Below are 21,400 nucleotides of genomic sequence, written 5' to 3'. Positions count from 1 at the left end.
TGGGGCAGAGGAGCTGAGCTGCCCAGACGGGGCACCGACCTCTGCCCCCAGTGGGTCAAGGCATCTGGGACCCACAGCACGGGTGACCCAGAGTAGCCAGCCACGCATCTCTGCCAGCCCAGGTGAGGGACACAGGACAGCCTGGGGACCAGAGGCCTTCTCCAACCCCACTGCTCTGAGAGTAAAGCCAAGAAAGGGATCCACAAAGCAGAAACGCAAAATAGGAGGCACAGCAGCAGGGAGGAGATGTCCCTCAAGGTTGCTGCAAGGCAGAGGCGAGGAGAAGGGCATGGGGCTGGGGCAGGCGGTGGCGCTGGGCTAGGCGTGTGGGGGAGGCCCCTTTGCCTCACGCTCCCACGAGCTTCTTGACCATGTAGCCTGGCATGCTGTAAAGGAAGAGGGCCAGCAGGATGAGGAGCAGCAGGGCCAACACTATTTTGATGATGAGCCACTTGTAGCGGGTGCAGGTGAGGTATTTGATGGACTTGAGAGGGTTGAGGAACCTCATGAAGGATGTGTCTGGGCGGCTGTTGGGGAAGCAAGCATCTGTCATGAATGCCATGGCCACAGAAAGGGAGGGCAGGCACAACAAGCAATACAACCAACATGTGAGCCAATGCGGCGGCAGCATTGTGTCCCATCCAGCCACTCCAGGGTGCAGCAGGCTCTCTCTGGGTTGGGGCCACAGCAACCATCCCCACCCAGATGTGGCTTTCCTGTGGCTGCCCAAGTGCATGATCCTCCCCGGCTCACCGCAGTCTGCTCGCACCCTGGCACAGCCTTGACTTTCCTTTTACAAGCCCAGCTGGCAATGGAGAGGGGCACTGTGAGAGAGCCCACGATCTCCTTCCTTGGATAACCCTTCACGCAGTGAAAGAGCCTGACCTTGAGGATCAGGAGGGTTTCCAAGAGGAGCCAGCAGAATTTGTCCCAGAAGGAGTGCAGGGACTTGAGTGGGGGGTGGAGGGAGGGGTGCTCAGATGAAGCTGATGTCCTGGCAACGGGTACCAGAGGGGAGGAAGAAAAGGTGGGAGGCTGGGAAAGGGGGATGGAGCTAGGAAGGGAGGGAGAGAAGGAAGAGACTAAGGAAAGGCAGGGAAGTAAATAGAGGGCACTGGAATGAACCAGGAGAGGTGACTCTGCCCCTTTTACCCTGCCCGCAGCCCTCATTCCTACATCCCCAGATAAGTGACCCCTTTCTAACCTTCCCCTGCCTGGCTACCTCCCCGGGAACCACCCGACGCAGCATCTCCCACAAATCCAGGCATCTGCTGGGGGAGAGGCGTCTCCTACTTACTTGGGTTTCTCCAGTGGGTCAGGCTCATTGCGAGCCAGCCCAGCAGGCGATTTCTCTGCCTCCTCTGCTCTCAGGAGCTGTAGTTCAGCTTCAACTTTTCCCTGCAGGGAGCAGAGAGAGGCCTGCTGAGACATGGGCAACGCTCTCCACCGCAGGCCCCAGAGACGGTGCCAGCCAGCGACATGGTGAGCAGAGGGGGCCCCATGTAGCAGAGGCAGGCATGAAGGAGCTCTGCAAAGGGGCCTCCGTGTACACAGAGGATGCACTCCCCAGGACAGAAAATCCCCCCGCTTCTCCCCATCCTTGCCGTCATCTCCAGCTCATCGTTTTCATCCCTGGCCACAAACGGCCACCAGCCTTTCACTCGCTTCTGCTTGAAGAGGGAAACCATGGCCAGCTCTGCCTCATTTGTCCCCATCTCCATGCTGCACTGCTTTGCAGTCTTAGCTCCCCGGGGAAAGCGCTTCAGGTCCAGCTCGATTGCCCCTGGTAGGAGAGGGCGAAGGATACATGGTGGCACCCCTCAACTGTGAGTCTTTGGCTGGAGGCGGGCTGGGCCAACATTTCCTGCCCTGGCAAGCATTTCTGAGCTGTGTGTCCTGGCATCCTCCCACACATCTATGGCCATGCATCCTCCGATCTCTCCACTATAGCCTGCTTTTTGGGTCACGTCCCCACCTCCTCTCACCCTCTCAAACATCTGCCCACGGCTTCCAGCCACCCTGCACTCCAAAACTAGCTTGGGCATAGAGCTCCCAGACAGGCACCTAAGGGAAAAAGCTAATGCCTTTGCTACAGGAGCAGCCTTTGAACAGCAGCATGAAGACAAGGCCTCTTAGCCTAACTGCTCTTACCTGCAGCATCCAAAGGCGTTTGTAGGACACAATTGGCTTAAAGACCAGGGCTGTCCTTCCAGGGTCTGTTCCTACATAAACCTTGTCTCATCCCACATGCCTTCCTGCTCCATCAGCCATGTAACCTCCCCCTATCCCTCCAGCTTCCCTGTCACCCCAGCTCAGCTGGCCCTCCCCTCTTACCGAGGAAATCGTCGGCCGAGAAGTGGTCGGCATCCCAGACCTGCAGGGTGAGGCGAGCAGGGAGCTTGTCTTCAGTCTCATCCCAGGAGAACATAGACTCCTTCTTGGAGTTGACCATCTTCTTCTCTGCCATCAGGTAGTCAAAGGGAAAGGTGGAGCGCCAGCTGAAGTTGCCCTCGCCAGTGAGTGAGGGGTAAGGGACATGTGTGTCTTGCTTGTCCTCCTGCTGGCCCTTCAGCCACCTGCAGGGCCCAGAGGGATGAGAGGGGTGGCACATATTAGCAGGAGGGAGGAGAGGGCAAAGGGCCATCCTGCGCATACAGCTGGCATGTCTCCAGGCCAGCAAGGCATAGACACACTGGAAGGACTCAAGAGTAACGAGCAATGGGCTAGGGTTGCTCAAATCACCATGTCAGCCTCTCCAAGAGGCAACATGGGCATGAGGGCCCTAGAGGGAACAGGCTGATTGAGGGAGCAACATGCAAGCTGGTTATCGGGGTCCTTCTCTGGGCAGGGGGATGTTCAAGAGATGGAAAGGAGCAGGCAGCACTGCTGGGAAGTCTGGAGCAGAGCTTGCTGGAAGGAGCATTATGAATGTTCCTCAGCTTCTTCGACATGACAGGACACCTCTGTTCCTCAGGGAACTCTCAGATTTGTGTGAGTCTCTTGGTCCTGAGGGGCTGCAGCCAGCAGGGACATGGGTCCGTGCTTAGACACTTAGTACAGGGTTGTTCCCCTGGCCTCTGAGCATGCTGACACTCCCGCTCTGCCCTGCAAAACACACAGGGCAAGCAATCCCACCCCAAGCACAAAGGGAAGGCCTCTCACGTTTCAGATTCAGAGTCATCGCAGAAAAGCCACCCATGCATAAACCACCTACTTACCGGCCTTGAAACAGACAGTGACAAGACCTTGTCCCCCTCACGCACATGTACACAGACACAAATTTCACACGCCTGCCAGTATGCAGCAACGGCATGAAGGATGGAGAGAGCATGGGTCCTGCCAGCATGTTAAAGTTCATCGCTCCAAGGGCACCTGCCCTCTGTGCAGCATGGCACTGGGAATGCCGAGGCAGGCACTGCATGCACTGCCCTAAACAACCCTCCACTGCACTCTGCAAACAGGACCAGACATAGAAAATGGAACGAGTTCTCCGGACCAGACATAGAAAATGGAACGAGTTCTCCAAGAGCAGCATGAGGTGCAAGACAAGGAGACCTGGCCCAAAAGCTCAGGGTAGCTTTTGGGAAGCAGTGAGCAGTTTAGCAGAGCTGTGGGAAGTCACTGCATGCTGTGATGTCAGCCATCAGCCTTAGATTCTGCTACACTAATCTGACCTTCCTCCTCATGCCTCTTTGCCATGACATAGGGTTTAAGCCTTTGGAGAAAGCTTGTTTTCTTGCCTGCTGCACATTGCGCTATGATCTAGTTGCATCTTAACCTGTGCGTGTCAATTCAAAATGAATGAAAGGATCTGGGAAATCCAAATCGACTCTTGCTGAAGCAGGACAGTTCAGGCAGCTCCGCAGGGACGGGAAAGGGAAATCTGGGGACCAAATTTGGCGGAGCCCATGCTGAGGGCCAGTCTCAGAGCCCTGCTATATGAGGACAGGAGAAAAGGGACTCACAAGCACGTTAAGGTAAATCGTGGGCCAGGGCTCACTCAGAGATGGTCCACAGGTACCATCTGCCCCATGCTGAATATGGGGAGGGTCAGTGGGGTCTGAGATCAAATAACCTTCTCCACCCACGCCCCCCCCCCCTAGATTTAGCTGTATCCTGGCAGCTCAGGAGAGAAATGTCTTGTAAAGAATTGGTATGTGAAGGTGTGGGTTCTCTTGTCTCTAAAACAGGGGAGTTTTGGAAGCGGTGGATGAGAGAGAAGAAGAGAGAGGGTCACCACCAGGAAGCTACCTGGAATTTGGATCCAGATGCTGGAAGTGGAGGCATGTTGGGCTGAAGAGCCAATGAAGAGCCAACCGGGGACACCAAGACCAGAGCCAAGGGGGACGGAAGCACTGTGCCTGCCAGGAGCTATGAATGTCGGGAAGCAGACCTGAGGCACAGACGAGTAGAGGAACAGCCCGCACTCAGGTCCTGTCCAAGGGGAGAGGGGCAGAAGGGAGCAAGCAGCAAGACCTTGGCCATTACCCCCTGACATAGATGTCAGACATTTTCTCTCCCACCAGGAAAGCATCATCTTCCAAAACCACCTCATCCGTGTTCCAGATAATGACCCGCAGCTCAAAGCTGGGCAACCAGGCCAGGCAGCACAGACAGACACACACAGTAGGTCAAGCAGCCAGCAAGAGAGACACAGAGGCAGAGACAGAGCACAGCACATAACAGCAGCACTGGCACCATCTGGCCCTCCCCATGGGGAAACCCTTCCTAGCTGCATCACAGAACTCCCCTCTCCAAAACCAGCCCTGGGGCCTAAGTGAGCACCAGGACCCCACCACGAGGAGAAGTGGAAGTGGTGGCACTGGCCAGCCACATCGTACATACCCCGCTGACAAAAACGTCCCTGGATTTCTCACCAGTCAAGTAGTCATCATCCTCCAGGATGACCTCGTCTGTGCTCCACACTATCACTCTAAGCTCATATCTGGCAGCAGGAAGGGAGACCAGGAGGTGAGGCACAGAGGGGGGAACAGAGGGAAGGGGCAGGAGGAGATGGGGTGGGCAGAAGGGAATGGGATGATGCTGCAGGAAACAGGGTGGCAGGAACGCCAACTGCACGGCTCTCTCGCAGCCGTCTTGTCCTAGGGACCAACAGGGCAGGAACACAGAGGGAAATGGTGCCTCAGCTCGGAGGCAGCCCAGGCAGGGTCAGAGGAGCAACAAAGGGACTTTTACCTTCATCTACTCTGAACTGCTGCATGGCCCAAGCCAAAGGCTCTAGGAGACAGCACAGCCTTAGTCTCAGGTACATTTGTGGTTACAATGTGGGTCTGTTGGCCCTGCAAAACAGTCTGAAGCCAGCTCTTTTCCTCATTTCCCCACCTTACCCAACCGGGCCACCCTCCTGGAAACACAGGACAATTTTCCCCTGCCTTCAGAAGTCAGCTCCAAAGGCTCTACTTGCTCTTGTGTCCCAGTCACTTCATCGGGCATCACTGCCTTTCCTAGGACTCCAGCAAGTTTGGAGCCTGTAAGATATTCCCAGCATTGCCTTTGGTGTGCAGGCAACTGGGGTTTCCCAGCCACACTCGGTTCGCTTGGGAATTGTGCTGATGGATAAACCAGCTCCCGTGGGAGTTGCCAGAGGAAAAGCAGAAGCCAGTTTCCTTGAACTGGAAGCAGCTGCAGTGTGGACGGGCTAGAAGAGGACTGGAAGACAGTGGCAGAGAAAGGCAGCCATGTGGCCACAATCACATCACATGGCTGCAAGTGCCAGGGACTCCTGTGGAACTGTGAGATTCCTGCCATCTTCAGTGCCAGCACCCTCCTGCCTGCTCCTGTTGCGGGGGAGGGCAGGGGGGGGGCTTTCTCTGTGCTGTTCCTCTATAGCACTTAGCACTTGTCCAAGCAACACAGGGATGCTCTTCAGAGCTAACAGGCCACACCGTCAGCTCGTGTTACATGCTGAAACTCCTGGCAAAGAGGGGGGAGCTGCGTTAAATCCCTAGGATGATACATCAGCAGAACCTTGCTGAAATACAGCATCTTCCTACAGACACAGGCACTCACGCAGGTGCTCTCCAGTGCACGTGTGAAGACATACATGGGCTGATGTGTCCACGTGTAACTTGACTGGAGCTCACGTTTATCCCTGCCAAAACAGAGCGACCAGAGCCATAGCCCTTCCTGCTCCATTTTCCCCACAGGGAAGGGTGCATTGGTGTTTTCAAGGCTATTGAAATCCTCCCTTCAGCCCCTCCGGAGGAATGTCTCAACTCCAGCACACGGGGCACTACTGAGCATGGCTGCCCCTGGCTGCATTGCAGATAAACCTCTGTTTTTTCCAGGCTGCTTCAGCAACTAGAGCTTTCTCTGGCTTCAGCTTTCCTGCAGCTGCCTGCCCTGCTCTTCACATCCAAGCTACGGCCCTCGGAGATCAGAGGAAATTGTCTCCACTTTCATTGTGCTTTGGAGCCAAACACCAGTCGACTGAGCACAGGAGTGCAAGAGATTCCCACGAGGATGCAAATACGGCCTCTGCATCCCAGCCCCCGGGGACGGGCAAAAGGGGCCCAAGGACACAGTCTAGCTGGGTAAAATTGGCCTAGCATGGATGCTGAGGAACGCAATGTCTTCCTTCTGTCTAAAGGACTCCTAGAGGGGCTGAGCATCGGAGGGCAGAGGCGGAGAGGACAGGAATGGGAAGGAGAACTCTCTAGTTCACTGTCTGCTGCCTGCTCTGTCCTACCTGCCTTTACCAAGTCTCTCCCAGTGATCCGCCTGGTGCCAGGGCCCTTCCTTGCCCAGAGCCCCAGCCAGACTGGGAAACTCCCCTCCAGCCAAGGGCCTGTGGACGCCATGACCTAGGCTAACCCCTGCCCCTGGGGCTGCGTTCGGGCTGGCTGCATTGGTCTGCCCCCTTCCCCATACCAGGCACTAGCTAGCAATTTGAACTCCTCGTCTAGACTGACACAGAGAGGTGAGGAGCTGCAGGGAACTGAACAGATGGGAACTGAAGCACCCTGCAAGGGCAGCTCCACAACCTGTGGGGAAGCGGAAGACAGTATTTGATGCCTCCAGTCTTGGGATCTCTGGCCATGCCAGTCTGGTTGGGGGTCCCAGGCACATGGCTGTGCTGAGCTGGGCCATGGAGAACCAGTAGAAGAGTGGGGAAGCAGGGCTCCAGCCCCAGCCACGGGTTTTCCCTGGGGTTTGTTGGCTGGCAGATTCCTTACTTCTTTGGTTTCCTGGGGGAAATATCAATGGCAGGGCCTGGTGCCAGCATATCCATGGGGAACACGTCAGGCAGGGGGGAAGCAGGGGACCCAGAGACTTTGGGGTATGAAATAGGTGCCAGCTGAAGATGAAGAGGCATTGAAGATTTAGTCAGCTGGGCTCAACAGGCCGAGTGTTAAGGACTGCTATGTCCAAGTGCCACTTTTCGTAGGCTGCCTCCCTCCCCACTGCTCCCCATGACAAGGGGGGTTGCAGCTTGTCTGCCCAGCTGAGGTCTCTCCTCCCTGCTTGGAGGCTAAGCAGGCCCTGCCCTTCCCCCGGATCTTGGGCTGCGGGGACCTGTTCAATGCCCGGCTTGTCAGGGTTCAGCAATGGACGCGGCTCCACGTGCTCAGGGACCAGCCTGCAGCCTGCGCGTGGAACGTCTTCCCAGTGGTGCAGCACGGTCAGTGCTAGGCGCTCCTCTGCCTGCTTCTTCTGTCCCGTGTGGGTAAAGGGAGGACTGAGTGTGGAGAACTGGGCAGAAGAGACACCAGGGACAGCAAACAATCCCAAGCAGGACCCAACCTCCTACTGACAGCAGGACCTCCAGTCTGGCTTTGCAAACTTCTGCTGACATCCTCTTCCCCAAGGCCACACACACTGCTCCTGCTGGCTACCTCTTCCAGCTCCTACCAACTTCAAGGCAGCAGAACTGCCTAGTAGTTGCTCCTCTCTGTTTCACTGGGCCCACTTTGTTCTTGTACCAACACTCCCTAACTCCTCTTTCTCCCCTTTCTACTCCTAGGCACTCACAGAGAAGGTCCAGATCCCCTACCAGGCTGTATTTTCCCACGCTCAACAAGCTCTATATCCACTGACACTGCTGCCCCCCTCCTCCGCACCCCTCCTGGTCTGCATTCAACTGTGTTGCACATATACGAGTGATTTGGACACAACCATTGTTTGGGGATGCAGCTATATGGACAGTGGCTTCCTAAGCCCTGCAAGGGCCAGGATGGGCTATCTGCATTGGTCCTTTGCCATAAACTGCCAGCAGGAAGGTTTCAAAGGCAGCTTTGGTCATGCCATGCCGTGGATGCTCACCAGTAACTCTGACAGCAACCTGGGTCGTCTATAAGACACTGTCTAGCTGGTGACATAACGCAGGCCCCACACAAGGGGGTGGCTGGAGAGACATTGCAATGCTGCAGGGGGTGATGGGATTCAGTTCTGGATGATGAGGGGACACCCCATGCCCCTGCTCCCCTCCCCACCTTCACGCCATGGGGTGCGTACTGTTTTCATCCTCCATCTCCGTGGCGCCACTGAAGACCCTCGTGGCCACTTTCACTCTTCCTCCTGGACCAAAGGGCGGCCCATCCACTTGGCCCTCTTTGCACAGCTTGCACAGCATTTGGGAAGGCTTCATGGGGTCACGCCACATGTTATACCCATGTCTGTGAACAAGAGCACAAGGTCAGACTTGGAGGAAGAAGGAATTTTTGTTTCCATCTGCCAGAAACGCAAATGTTACTGCCCCTCAGGAGCCAGGATTCATCAGGGAAGGATCTGAGGCTCCACATGTCAAACTGCAGAGCAAGGTAGGGCCATCCAAGCCCAAACTCTACGCTTTGCCAATACCTTTCCACCCCAGGCCCCTCACTCTGTGCTGACCCAGACCTGCAATCCCCAGCGCCCTCCACTTTGCTACTGATGCTCAGTTCTGCTGCTCCGGCCCAGCTGCTATTTCAGCAACCTCTTCATTTCTATATCCAGACCTACCAATGCCCCTCAGTCCCTTCCTCACCGCCCTGTGCTCCTGCTTACAACCTGCTCTCCTGCTACCCCACTGTGCTGGTCCCAAAGCCCACGTTAAGACTGAGGGCACAGCACAGATTCCCTCATCATCAGGCAATGAAAGAGGGAGATCCCTACAGGAGATCTAGGCCTAGTGCGGAAGATGAAACTGACACGGGTCCAGACACCAGGTTGCACAGGGAAAGCTTGGCTCATACATGGCATAAGGCTGTGACACCCCACAAGTAGCTCGGTGCTTGCTGTAGTAGCGGTTCTCCAGGTCAATCTTGGTCTCTCCAACGAGGTCGTCGGTCCCCACCAAGTCCCAGTCGTACACCGCCACCCTCACCATGGACTCCATGGGAAAGGTGGCCTCAATGTCAAAGGACCTGTGGCGGGAGAAAGGGTGGAGAGGGAGAACAGGCTGTAGCCATCCAAGGGTTTGGATGGCGCTCAAGACACATGCATGGGTGAGGTGGGTCTGCTCCAGTCTCTGGACAGTGTTTAATTGCACCTCCCACTGCAGTACATTCAGCTTACGTGTTGTCACTAATTCTCTGCGCGGACTGCTTCTGAACTAGCAGCCCTAGAAGGGAGAGCGATCATGAGGATTGCTTGACGTGGATGTCCCAATAGCCCTGAAACTAAATGTGTGTGTCACTGGAGAGCCGGCGATGCTGTTACTTGGGTCCAGGCCTAGCGCTTCCTAAAGTAGGCACCTATCTTGACCAGATACGGATAGCTCTTCAACACTCTTGACAGCGTTGACGAGACTGCTGACAAAGCAGGACAGATGACTTCAATGGGGACAGCTACACTGCACCCAAGGAAAGTTCAGGGCGATCAGTCCCATCTTTCGACCCCAAGCTGGGGCTATGGGATGGGTACGGTGCAGGCCCAAGGGCTGGTGAGCTTCGCTCACTCTTCAGGGTGAAGACAGGTAACAGGGCTCAGGCAACTCACTCGCCAAAGACAGGATTCAACTGTTGGGAGATGTAGTCCTCCTCATCTTTGAGGTCTGTCTTCCCCAGCTTGATGGCAATATAAGGATCAGCTTTCCCATTGATGTCAGCTGGGGGCAGCTCTGTGGCCTGTAGGGAAAAGATAAGATAGGTCAGCCCAGTCAGGGACAGTCCCTATTCTCCATCCCTGAGACCAGCTGGCCTTACCTGGCCATAGCTGTGTGCCCAAGTCCTTTTATAAGGTCACCTAAATATAGGGACTCAATTTAAACCAGGGATCAGTCCTGCCTTCTGCTAACCTATGCCCCTGCCTAGGCATGTATTGGGGCTAGGTGTGTTGGTCTGGGCTGACTCAAGTCAAGCCCAAGTGGCTGTGTCCCCTTCGGAAAGACATAGTCACAGTCTCCTTTGGCTTCTCTCTCATCAGTGGAAAGACGCAGGTTCCTCTAGCTAGAGACCCTCAGCAGAAACCTGACTGAGATGTCCAGAAGACATCCCTCCGCCTCTCTCTTTCCCTCCATGGATTTATTAGGGCCACGGGCCTCTGTAAGTAGCCCCCGCAAGCAGGGGTAAGTATCCTCAATCTCTCCAGTTCAGAGTCTAGTTGGAGGTCTATAACGAGCAGTGTGCCCCAGGGGTCAATACTGGGTCCAGTCTTGTTCAACTTATTCCTCAATGACCTGGATGAAAGGACAGAGGGCCTCCTCAGCAAGTTTGCCTGAGGATGCTAAACTAGACACACCAGAAAGCTGTGCTGCCATTGCGAGGGACCTGGACAGGCTGCAGAGTTGGGCAGAGAGGAGCCTCATGACATTCAACAAAGGCCAGTGCAGGGTCCTGCACCTGGGGAGGAATAACCTGGTGCATGGGCACCAGGAAAGGCTCAGGCTTGACCTCCTGGAAAGCAGCTCTGCAGAGAAGGACCTGGGAGTCCTGGTGGACAACAAGTTGACTATAAGCCAGCAATGTGCCCTTGTGGCCAACAAGGTCAATGGTACCCTGGGCAGCCTTAGGAAGAGTGTTGCTAGCAGGTGGAGGGAGGTGAGGGCCTCCCCCTCTCCTCAGCCCTGCTGAGACCACACCTCGGGTGGTGTGTCTAGTGCTGGGCTCCCCAGTACAAGACAGACATGGAGCTCCTGGAGTGAGTCCAGCAAAGGGCCACTAAGATGAGGAAGGGCCTGGAGCATCTCTCCTAGGACGAAAGGCTGAGAGCGCTGCTACTCTTCAGCCTGCAGAAGAGAAGACTGAGAGGGGAGTCTCATCAATGAGTCTAAGCATGTGAAGGGAGGGTGACAGGAAGACGGGGCCAGACTCTTCTCCATGGTGCCCAGCAACAGGACAAGAGGCAACGGGCACAACTTGAAACATAGGAAGTTCTGTCTGAACATGAGGACAAACTTCTTTCCTGGGAGGGTAACTGAGCACTGGAGCAGGTTGCCCAGAGAGGCCGTGGAGTCTCCTTCCTTGAAGATATTCAAAAGCCATCTGGACACAATTCTATGCAACATGCTGTAGGTGACCCTGGTTGAGCGGGGGGAGTTGGACTAGATGATCTCCAGAGGTCCCTTCCAACTTCAACCATTCAGTGATTTTGTGATTCTGGGATTGCAATCTCACCTGCTATCCCCTTCTCAGGGCAATGAGATGTAGCACTGGATGGGAAACCAGGTTAGTGGGAAACGAGGGTGAAAGTAGGTTGCATTTATAAAACAGCAGGGACAAGGGGTTGGCAAAGAGCCACCCAGGTGCTTCCAGCAGGGCTGAGATTTCTCAAGATATCTTATCTTGACATAAGAATGGAGGTCAAGAAAGACTTTTTCCAGAGTGCACTCCATATAAAGAGACAGGCATTAGCTGAACCACATTGATTATCACTCAGCATGTGTCCCACAAGGTGACAGGCCCTTCAGCCAGATCTACTAATCCTTGCCTCCTCCTGGTTTGCTCAGCATATGCCTCATTGATTATCTAAAGGGGATTATGTAAAGAACCAGAATCTCGTAGTCTGGGCTGATCCAAATTCTTCTCTGAAGTTGAGCACTACAACGGACACCTCCATCCATCCTGTAGGCCAGGTGTCTGGACCTCACACAGGCTTAGTATCCCAATGGGGAGAGCACAAAGCTAGGAAGACGCCCCTTTCAAGGGCCCATCAGTGAGCTGCTTTAGTCCTCATGCTGCATCCTTGACCTTGCTGCCATCTGCTATCAGGTGGATGCTGGCACCAACAGCACCAAGAACTAAAAGTCAACTTCTCTGCAGCTTCAGCACCAGCTCTGGGTGCGAGCACTGTAAGGGAACACAGCATCACGCCTTGGCATACAACATGGGTTATACTCACCCGAACAACAGAGACTCGGACCAGCACATTGATGGGGTCATTGCTGGCGATCCCCTGGAACATGCCCAAGTCGGGGTCGTATCCTGCCTCCTTGCCCATATCATCACGGAGCGGCACTTTGTAGACACAGATGGAGCCCTAGCACAAGGGAGTGCACAGCCTCAGTAGTCCTGCTGCTCCCGAGGCTCGGAGCGAGCAGACCCATCCCAAACCACCCTTCCTGAGAGCCCACTTTCTCTCCTTGTTTCTAGCCCTGCGCTGTAGTAGACAGGCGAGGTCTGGAAGCTTCCTCTGCCTCACAAGCACCCCCTGCAGAGGATACAACCCTGAGCAGAGCAACTGGACAACGTGAAGGACACCTGCAGAGGAATCAGACTAGCAAGGTGCTCACAGGCAGGGAATTCCAGGAATACAACTGGCAGAAAACCAAGAGCAATGGAAATAAAAGGTGCTGTCAAGGCAGGGGCTGGGAAATCCAGGAACTACCACGTGAAACACAGTTCATCTCCATGCTCCCTGACCGTCTGATCACTCCCTCCAGCAAGAGTTTAACTTGCATGCATTGGTGCAACATGGCAGGCAGCTCCGTGCTATTGGTGAAAAATAGTCTGCAAAGATAACTCCAGGCATGACTTATATCCACAGCGGATGATAAAGAGGATCTGCTTTGCCCTTGGCCTTCTGTAGGAATCACAAAAGATCTGGTTGCTGCAAAGGACTGCCCTCTGCAATGCACTCTGTGAAGCCATCTGACTCCTGGGGCTATCCTTGGAGGCTTACCCTCCCCTGCAAGGAGATGTGGTTGAGTCAATGCAAATTGGTCTCTCTTACATCCAACCTCCTTTCAGCTAATGCACCTTCAAGGAGAGAACCCTATAGGCAAGCCTTTCCCAAGCTGTCCCTGCCCTGACCCAACTCAGCAGCCACACTCACTCTGAACCTCCCCACTAGCCGCTCCTCTTCTGTTGCGTCGTCATCATTGTCCCCGGTCTTTCCACGGAGCAGGTTGAAGGTGTGCAGCCAGTCCTCAAAGTTATCAAACTCTCTTTCCAGCTCTTTGTTGAAGACCTGTGATGACACAAAATTAGAGGGGAGCAGTTTAAAAAAAAAAAAAAAAAGATCCAATGGTTACCCAAGGACAATCAAAGAGATCATGGACATCACCGTTCCCAGTGACTAATTCTCTAGGATGCAAAGGGATCTCCAGGTCATTGGGTCAGACCTTGATGACATAAGCACCTTCCCAAACTGATCATGTATAGGAGGGAACCTCACCTGAATGGGCTGTGTAGCTATTCCCCTTACGTGTATAATCCGGGTTCAAATTCCTTCTCAGGCCCAGAGTCACAGATTATAATACAGTAAAGTCCATGGACCACTAACCTGAACCAGGGCCCTTTCCTGCACTGAGTCTTGGCCAGGCTAGCTATGGCCCACAGGAAGCTCTCCCCCACCCAGGGCTCATCCAAACTGCCCATGGGATAGCCTTGCCCCAGGCTATTCCCAGCAGTGGGATGGGGCTGGGCACATTGGCCTGGAGCCCTGGCGCCAGGGTCCTGGTTTGGGTTGCTGATGGGCAATGCCTGGCCCTGATCCATCTCCTACTATAGCTGTAGACTCTGATTCCACCGTGGGGAGGGTGTTCTCACCAACTTAGAACTTCTTCCTCCACTCTCAAGACCAAGTTGATGCCTTTCTCATACTACTCATTAAGCTACACGATTGCCTGATCCTTCAGTGCAGTTACAGAGAGCAAATCATAGCTCCCACCACCTTTGGTTTTTTCTCCCCTGTAATTCCTGCAAGTACTTCTGGTTCCAGCTGCATTGTGTGGGACAAACCCCTCCAAGAACTACATACAGTGATGGCTGTGATTCCTGCTGCCATGAGGCATGTTGGGTTTCAGCCCCACATACAGCAGCTGTTTGGGCACTCAGGATGCCAGTCACCTCAGGAGCTTTAGACATCCACTGGCTGAACATGGGAGCTGCCTGATCAAATGGGGGCATCTCTGGATGGACAAATCATACAGTCATATGGGAACCGAGGTGGGAAGGGACCACTGGCATTCAAAGTTAGAGAAGCTTGCCCAGGGTCAAGCTCCTATGTCTCCAAGGACGGAGAGCTCTGCAAAGTTGCAGCACACTCATGATGAATCAGTTCATTGTAGGAAACAAATGATGCTTTATGTCCAACAGGAATTTCCTTTGCTGCATCTTGCGTCCATTTCCTTCTGCACTCTCCTTTGTCCTCTGCCATATCCCCCTGCCATGTACCATCAGGTACCTGAAGATGACAATTCAATCCCCCATTCACCTTCTCCTCTCCAAGCTGAACAAACCCAGCTCTCAGCCTCTTCCTCTTCTTGTATGCCACGTCCTCCAGACCTGTGACCAGCCTGGTGGCTTCCACCACTGGACTCACTGCAGTAGGTCAGTGTCTTCCTTGTGCTGGGGAGCACCAGTCAGGACAGAGAAGCCAGAAGGGATCTGACAAGTGCCAGAAAGAGGGGAAGAATCCCTCCCCTCAACTTGCTGGCCAACTCTTGCTAACACAGCCCAGCATGCACTTGGCTTTCACTGCTAGAAGGGTTCACTGCTGACTTTTCCTGTCCCCAAGATCCCAGGTCCTTTCCTGCAAAGCTAGTTACCCTGAACTCTCCGTCTATGCAGAGAATTTGACAGTCCCAAGGCACATCTCACCCAGTGCTAGATACCCCTCACACAGGTGAGATGCATCCAGCAGGGCTGATCCATCCTACTGTGTTTTCCACATGGCTAGGATCTGACTTCCATCCTGCTGCTGAGCAGGCAGAGCCTCCTCCTCCCCCTGCCAACACACATACCTTCAGTTCATCAATCTTCCGCTTGTTCTGCTTCTCAGGAAGCTCAGCGGCTCACTGCTGCTGCTTCTTCTTATCATCTTTGGGTGCCTTGGACTTCTTGCTCTTTGCCTGACCCTTGGAGCCTTTCATGGGAGAGTCATCCGGTTTGATTTCTGAGTCCAAGGGGAAGCAATGGGGATGGAGGAGATGGAAACGAGGGTGAGGTGGAGCAGGGGAAGACAGAGAAGGGGGAACATGATCACAGGCACTCAAACAAGAGGAACATGAAAGCTGACAGCTGCTACTGCCTGCAATTCCCATCTCAGTCCCACAGAAACCCTTCAACCTCTCTCCTCTCTTTCCTCAGCTCTGGCCATTGCTACCCAGCTCACAGCATTTCCAGGAGCCCACAGATCTCCGTGTAGGGAACTCCCACAGTTGACCCGAGCAGGAGTCATTTGGAGGACTACGAAACATGGACTGAGAGCCTAGGCTCTGCCTAGTTTCAACAGCACTGAAAATATCTGATCCTGCCCATAGCACCTTCTTGTCTTCTTTCCACTTGTCCTGCTGGGCTGCTAGTACAACACCCTTCCCAGTCTTCCCTGAAGGGCTCATTTCCCCATCTCACTCTGGTCTCCGCTACGTCCTTTGAAGCTGACAGCAATGGCGTTGGAGAAAAGAGAAGGGAGTGAAAAACATCAAGGGCACCTGGCTGGGCCCTGCTAGGTGCGCCCATGGAAGAGAATACTTCCTGTGCCCAGACCCCTGACATGTGCGCAGCTTGCAGAGCAAAACCCCTGCCTAGGTGTGGCTGAGGTGACAATGCTTGAAGCTCAGTGCCAAAGCACAGACTGCTGCTCTTCAAGGGTGACGCCAATGACTAGCTGCAACAACAGGCTCTTACGATCTCTCTCTCTTCAGAGCAGTCACCAGCCAAGGACACAGTACAGTCTACCTAGAAAGGCATGCTCAAAGGAGGCTGCACAACACTGCACGCTTCTCCCACTCATGTGCAATCCCCAGCCCTCACTGCCTCTATCCCGCCAGCTTTCATGGCTGCTGCGCAAGGCAGATGAGAACAGACAGATGACAACAGATAAACCTTTAATGTGGAAGAGGAAAGCAGGAAGGAAGGGCAGTGTAAAAGGGGAAAATGAACCCTGCTCAGAATGACTGACAGAACGAGGAGGCATACAAGGACACCCCCCCCAACAGCTCTGCTACTACAGCAAGCCCAGGCAGAAGCTGCTCAGAGTCATCGCCAAGCTCAGCAGCACCTGGCCTCATCTTTCTCATGATACAAAGGCTAGTCTTCCAACAGAAGCCAGACTCTCTATTTTTCCCACCTAATGGAGTCTGCATGAACAGGACAACCACCCCCTCTCCTCTGAATTCACGACCTATGGAGAGCAGGGGAAGCAGGCAGCGCTGGGAACTCAGTGCTATCTGCTGCTACCCTTCTTTACTCCACTGCCCATTTAGTCCATAGGGTGGCCCTTTGCTGAGCCCCTACGCAGAGGCTCCTAACCTTCTCCCTCTGCCCATTCCCATCTCAGTCTTCATGACTGAGCTGGCCAATCATGGCTCCTCAGGGAAACACTCACCAGCCCTGCTTACCAGGGACTGCCAGAGAGCCTGCAGGGTGGACAAGGTCACCCTTGGACAGCAGGTCCCAGCTCACTCATGTTCACAGCCCATAGTACTCTTGGTATGAAATTGGCCTCACCCAGCTTGAGGCATCTGCAATGCCCCATCTGAGCTACTCTCCCCCAGACTCCTTGAGAGAAAAACACACTCAGGGCACACTTCATCTCAGGACAGTATCTAAAATAGGTCAGAGAACTGGCCCTGAAAGGCATAGTTTTCTCTACTGCCCATTCTAGAAAACCAGAACACAGACTACACTTCCAGATTACACTTTTTTTTTTTTTTTTTTAAAAAGATCACTCTTCAGCTTTACACTGAAGATAAAAGCAGTCAGGTTAGATGGATCCCAAACATCTTGCCTAGTGGACTCTTCCCTGGCAAAACTGGGGCAAAAGGAGGCCTCCATAAAGCCTCCCTCATGGTGACGAGGGAAAACCCTGCAAATGCGATATTAACGTATCTGTGCCTTGGTGTTCTCAATAGACTTTGAGCACACAGCCTTGCAGCTCTATAAACGCATGGGCAAGGGGATGCGACTACTAACTTCTGAAGGCACAAAAATGCCTTCAGTCAATAACACAGATCCTAGTCACTAATCTCATTACCTCCACACAGCCTTCCTTCCAGCAGGGATGAGCTGGAGGCTGCCACAATGCCACACTCGGACTGGGAGTCCCCTGGCATTTGCAGCCTGATATGTCAGCCCAACACAATCCATACCAGGTCTGCATTCACAAAAATTGATCCTGCCTGGAGATATGCAACACAGCACGAGTATCTGATTGAGCAGAAGAGCAATTGCATGCTCGGAATTGGGTGCCCAAGCACCAAAAGGAACTCTGGTCCTACCCTTCCCTGCCCCGTTTCCTCCCTTGCTTGCAAACAGCTCACCCTCAGCAGTCTCCATTCCCTCCTCCTCCTCCGCTTCTGCTGCGGCTGCTTCCTGCTGCCAAAGTTGCTGGGGGAGAAACAAAATGAACAACGAGTGGCCAGTTGCACTGAGCTCTCTGTGCTCATTGAAAGTGCCTAGCTTAGGGGTCGCAGCTCTCCCTTTCTCCTTTGAGCAGGGAGCTAGGATCTAGCCAAACTGGAGAAATCAAAGTTGTTCAACACAGTCTTCAACAGTGACGCTGCTAAATAACTGTGCTCTGAATACAAACGAGACACAAAATAAGTACACTCAAGGAAGAGAAATCCTGCTCAGCTCTGCCAGGTGAAAGCCTGGTTGACAGTCAGGCAAGGCTGGCGAGAAAAGCAGCATGGCCCCAAGCCTTTGGCCACAAGGCTACCCCGGTCTCTGCAAGAACAGCCTATTGACAGCTAAAGCACTTTTACCTCTCTCTTGCACTTGTTTAAATTGTGTGTCCATCCAGGAAGCTGGACAGAGCCCAGGCAAGTGGGGATGGCTCTAGGGTATCCAAGGAGCAGTTCCCAAGGCCAGGGATGTTGCCAGTGCAAAGAGCCTTTAGTTTTAGGTGGTTCTGTGTAACAGCGGAGGATCAGGCCCCACAGGAGAAAAGAAACACCCTCTCCCTCACTGTACAATTTTTCAGCACTGGTACGTGAGTAGGAATTCTCACAAAGGCAGGGCTCAGCCATGAGCAGGACTGTGTGCGAGGGAGAGTCTCTCGCAGGGGATGGGGCAGGAGGACGTGTCTATGTTTGCATGGCATCCTTGTGCACTTGGGCAGTTCGCAGCTGAGACACTGGGAAGACGACTGGGCTGGTACCAGAAAGGGAAACGGAATGAGCACCTGGCTGGCGCAAGCCCACGTGCCCCTTACCAGCTCGGCAATGATCAGGGAGGCAACAGACAGAAACAGCAGCTGATCGCTGCTTTTCTACCACCCCATTTTTCACACTGGGGATGGGGACTTCAATACACATACTTCCCCTCCTTCCTTAGGCCAGTGGTCCCAGCCTTAGTGCTGGGAATGGGCACTGTTTGCATTTCAAAAGCAGTCCACTGCTGTGCTGTCCCAACAGATGTTGGGACTGTGCTGTTCTGCTGGAAATAGCCCAGACCTTGCAGGCAGGGAACATCTTCCTGCACCCCCCTACATGCACCCCTCCACTGCTCTCAATTGAAGCAAAATACTTGGACCACCAGTCCAGCATGCTCTCATCCGGCTCCTCCTCTTCTCCTTCCTCTCCTCCTCCTGCTCCTCCTCCTCCTTTCTTCTTCTTCTTCTTTTCTCCTTCTCTTCCTCAGACTGCAGGAACAAAGGAAGCAAAGACAGAGAAGAAGAGGGATCAGATGGAAGCAAGATGTCTCTCAAAGGGCCAAGGTGATAGGTAAATCCCTTGAGAAGGCAGAACCCTGTATCATTAGCACCTGCCACCTTTCACAACAGGCTCTGAGTAGCAAAGGGAGCTGCCCAAGGCTCCAGAGAGACAGTGTCAGAGTCCTAAACCAGAGATGTCCTCATCCCTTTTCCACCATCCCTTTCACTCATGCATTTCCCAGGCTGAAGCACCTGAAGCTTACATGGTACCAGGCCCCCTGTCCCAGCAAGGTATCCTGAGCCCGCTCAGTGCCTCACCATTAAGCCTTTGGGAGGTGGTACCACAACCACATAGTTGTGGTGGGAATAATCATCATGCACACTCGCAGGGTGCTGTCTCTCCTGCTCCTCCCAGCCCAACTATGCTCGGAAGCAGATCCGTCACTTACCACCTCCACCTTCACTACTGCATCCGAGTTCTGCCACCAGGGCTAAAAGGGAACAGGGAGAGGGAACAGCAGGCTAGTGGGCAACTGCACCGCCAAAAGGCAGCAGAGTACAAAGGCACACAGACACACAGGTGCACAGTGAGCTGCGAGAAGTCACAAACAGCTCCCCACGGTTGCAGGAAGCAAAGGCCTTGAAGGAACAGCCCTGGCTGGGAAGCTCTACATACAAGGGAGACGTCTGCTGGGACACATCAAACCCATCTCCTCTTGGGAGAGCTCTGCTAATGAAGAACCCCAATCCCAAACAATGAGAGCACGGGCCTGGAAAGATACCTGGGCCTTCAGTATGGATAAAGACTGCTTTGCTCCCTTGGAGCTTCTTTTTGTCTAGCTAAGGAGGTTTGCAAGTTTTTGTGGTACATTTCCCGAAGCCAACAAGCATGTGCATGCCAGGGCTTTTCACACATGCACACATGCTCTGGGGGTCCTCCTGAACACAGCTGGGCCAACAGACTCCTTGTGAATGCAAATGCAAGTGACAAGAGTTTTTTGTGCACCTGCTAGGAACTCTAGGTAGAGGTGCATTTGTAAATCCACCAAGGACTTGTGGGTTGTACGGGTGTGTGTGTGTTTATGCACATGTGCATCTGTGCAGAAGTGGCTTTGTATGTGCTGTGGTCTTTCTGTAAATGTGCCCATGAGGGGCCATGGATATGCATGCACATTTGGAGCCTGCAATGTGCCCATAGGCACATGCATGCACACATGCTGCTTGCCTGCAGAGGAGGACATGTCCCTACAAAGGGCTTCCTGTAGAGACACAGGCATTTCTTTTGGTAGAGAGCGCTCTGGAGTAGACAGCTACAGGAGGGTGCTCCAATTTCCATTCTGGGCAAGAAAACGGTGACAGGCTTATTCAACACGTGAGCAAAGTCTGACTCCTCAGGGACACGTTGCTTGTCACATGTGCAGACTGCTGATTTTTCAGGGCAGACCCAGTAGGTCTAGAGGGCTCTGCCTGCATCAGGATGACTCTGTGTGCCTGGATCAGCCCTGTGCCACATGCATCTGAGGTGCATGCATCTCGAGTCTGCACCATTCACAGAACGATGGTTCAGACAGAGCAACACAGGGGCAGGGTTATGCTCATGGGGGCTCATTCCTATTTAACTGTCTTCACAGGAAAACGTACAAATACCTCATTTTCTTAGCCCAGGACAGGCTGTCTTGGGGCAGCAAGCACCAGCTGAGTTCAGCCAGGACAGGACAGGACGTGACTGATTAGTGCAACTAACTATGACCCCAAGGCCTTTAATTCCAGGCATCAGTCCAACTACATGCCCAACAGCACAAGGTGGCCTCTGCTTGCGGGGGGATCAACCAGTTATTGACAATGCAGTGAAGACAGACATGCTAAAGTAGTGCCGACACACGGATACTCACAGCTTCCAGCTTCACCATGGTCTCCATCTTCTTGATGGGAACCTCAGGTTCCACCTTGACAACAAGCTCTCCTGTGGGGCAAGAGGGAGGACCTCTGATGGCCATTGCCAGAGAGCCATTGAGCAGTTCAACTGGACAGAGGACAGAGAAAGACAGACAACAAGAGAGAAAGGATAGTGCAGAGTGGAAACTGAGAGCTCAAGTGCGATCCTACAGGATTCAGACAGGAGTGGCATGTGACCCTCTTGTTCAGAGAAGGACCAAAGCACGGAAATTAGTACACTGGTTGGGATTCAAACACTGGCCACCTCAGTGCCAGGAACACTGCTGGTCTTGCTGCTGTCCCCATGACTTTTCAGGTCTCCTTGCTACAAACGTCCACAGGGAAGGCACCTCCACCTAAGCAAGCCATCCCAGGCTCTCGTTATAATCGCCAGAGATCTAAGTAATTCAGTCTAGTCTAGAGCACAAGGCCCGTGCCCTGGACAGAAAAGCTACTTGCAATGACACAACGATGAGTCCAGCCCTCC

At 53.7% G+C, this 21,400-nt stretch overlaps 1 pseudogene; it reads right to left on the bottom strand.

The window, feature by feature from the left end:
• Positions 1–346: 346 nt before the first annotated feature.
• LOC138066519 (otoferlin-like) overlaps positions 347–21,400 on the bottom strand; it is a 144,086-nt pseudogene continuing 123,032 nt past the window's right edge.

This window comes from Struthio camelus, chromosome 3, assembly GCF_040807025.1.
Source record: "Struthio camelus isolate bStrCam1 chromosome 3, bStrCam1.hap1, whole genome shotgun sequence".
Taxonomy (NCBI): Eukaryota; Metazoa; Chordata; class Aves; order Struthioniformes; family Struthionidae; genus Struthio; species Struthio camelus.
The sequence above is the reverse complement of the archived record's forward strand: the minus strand, read 5'-3'. Positions and strand labels throughout refer to the sequence as shown.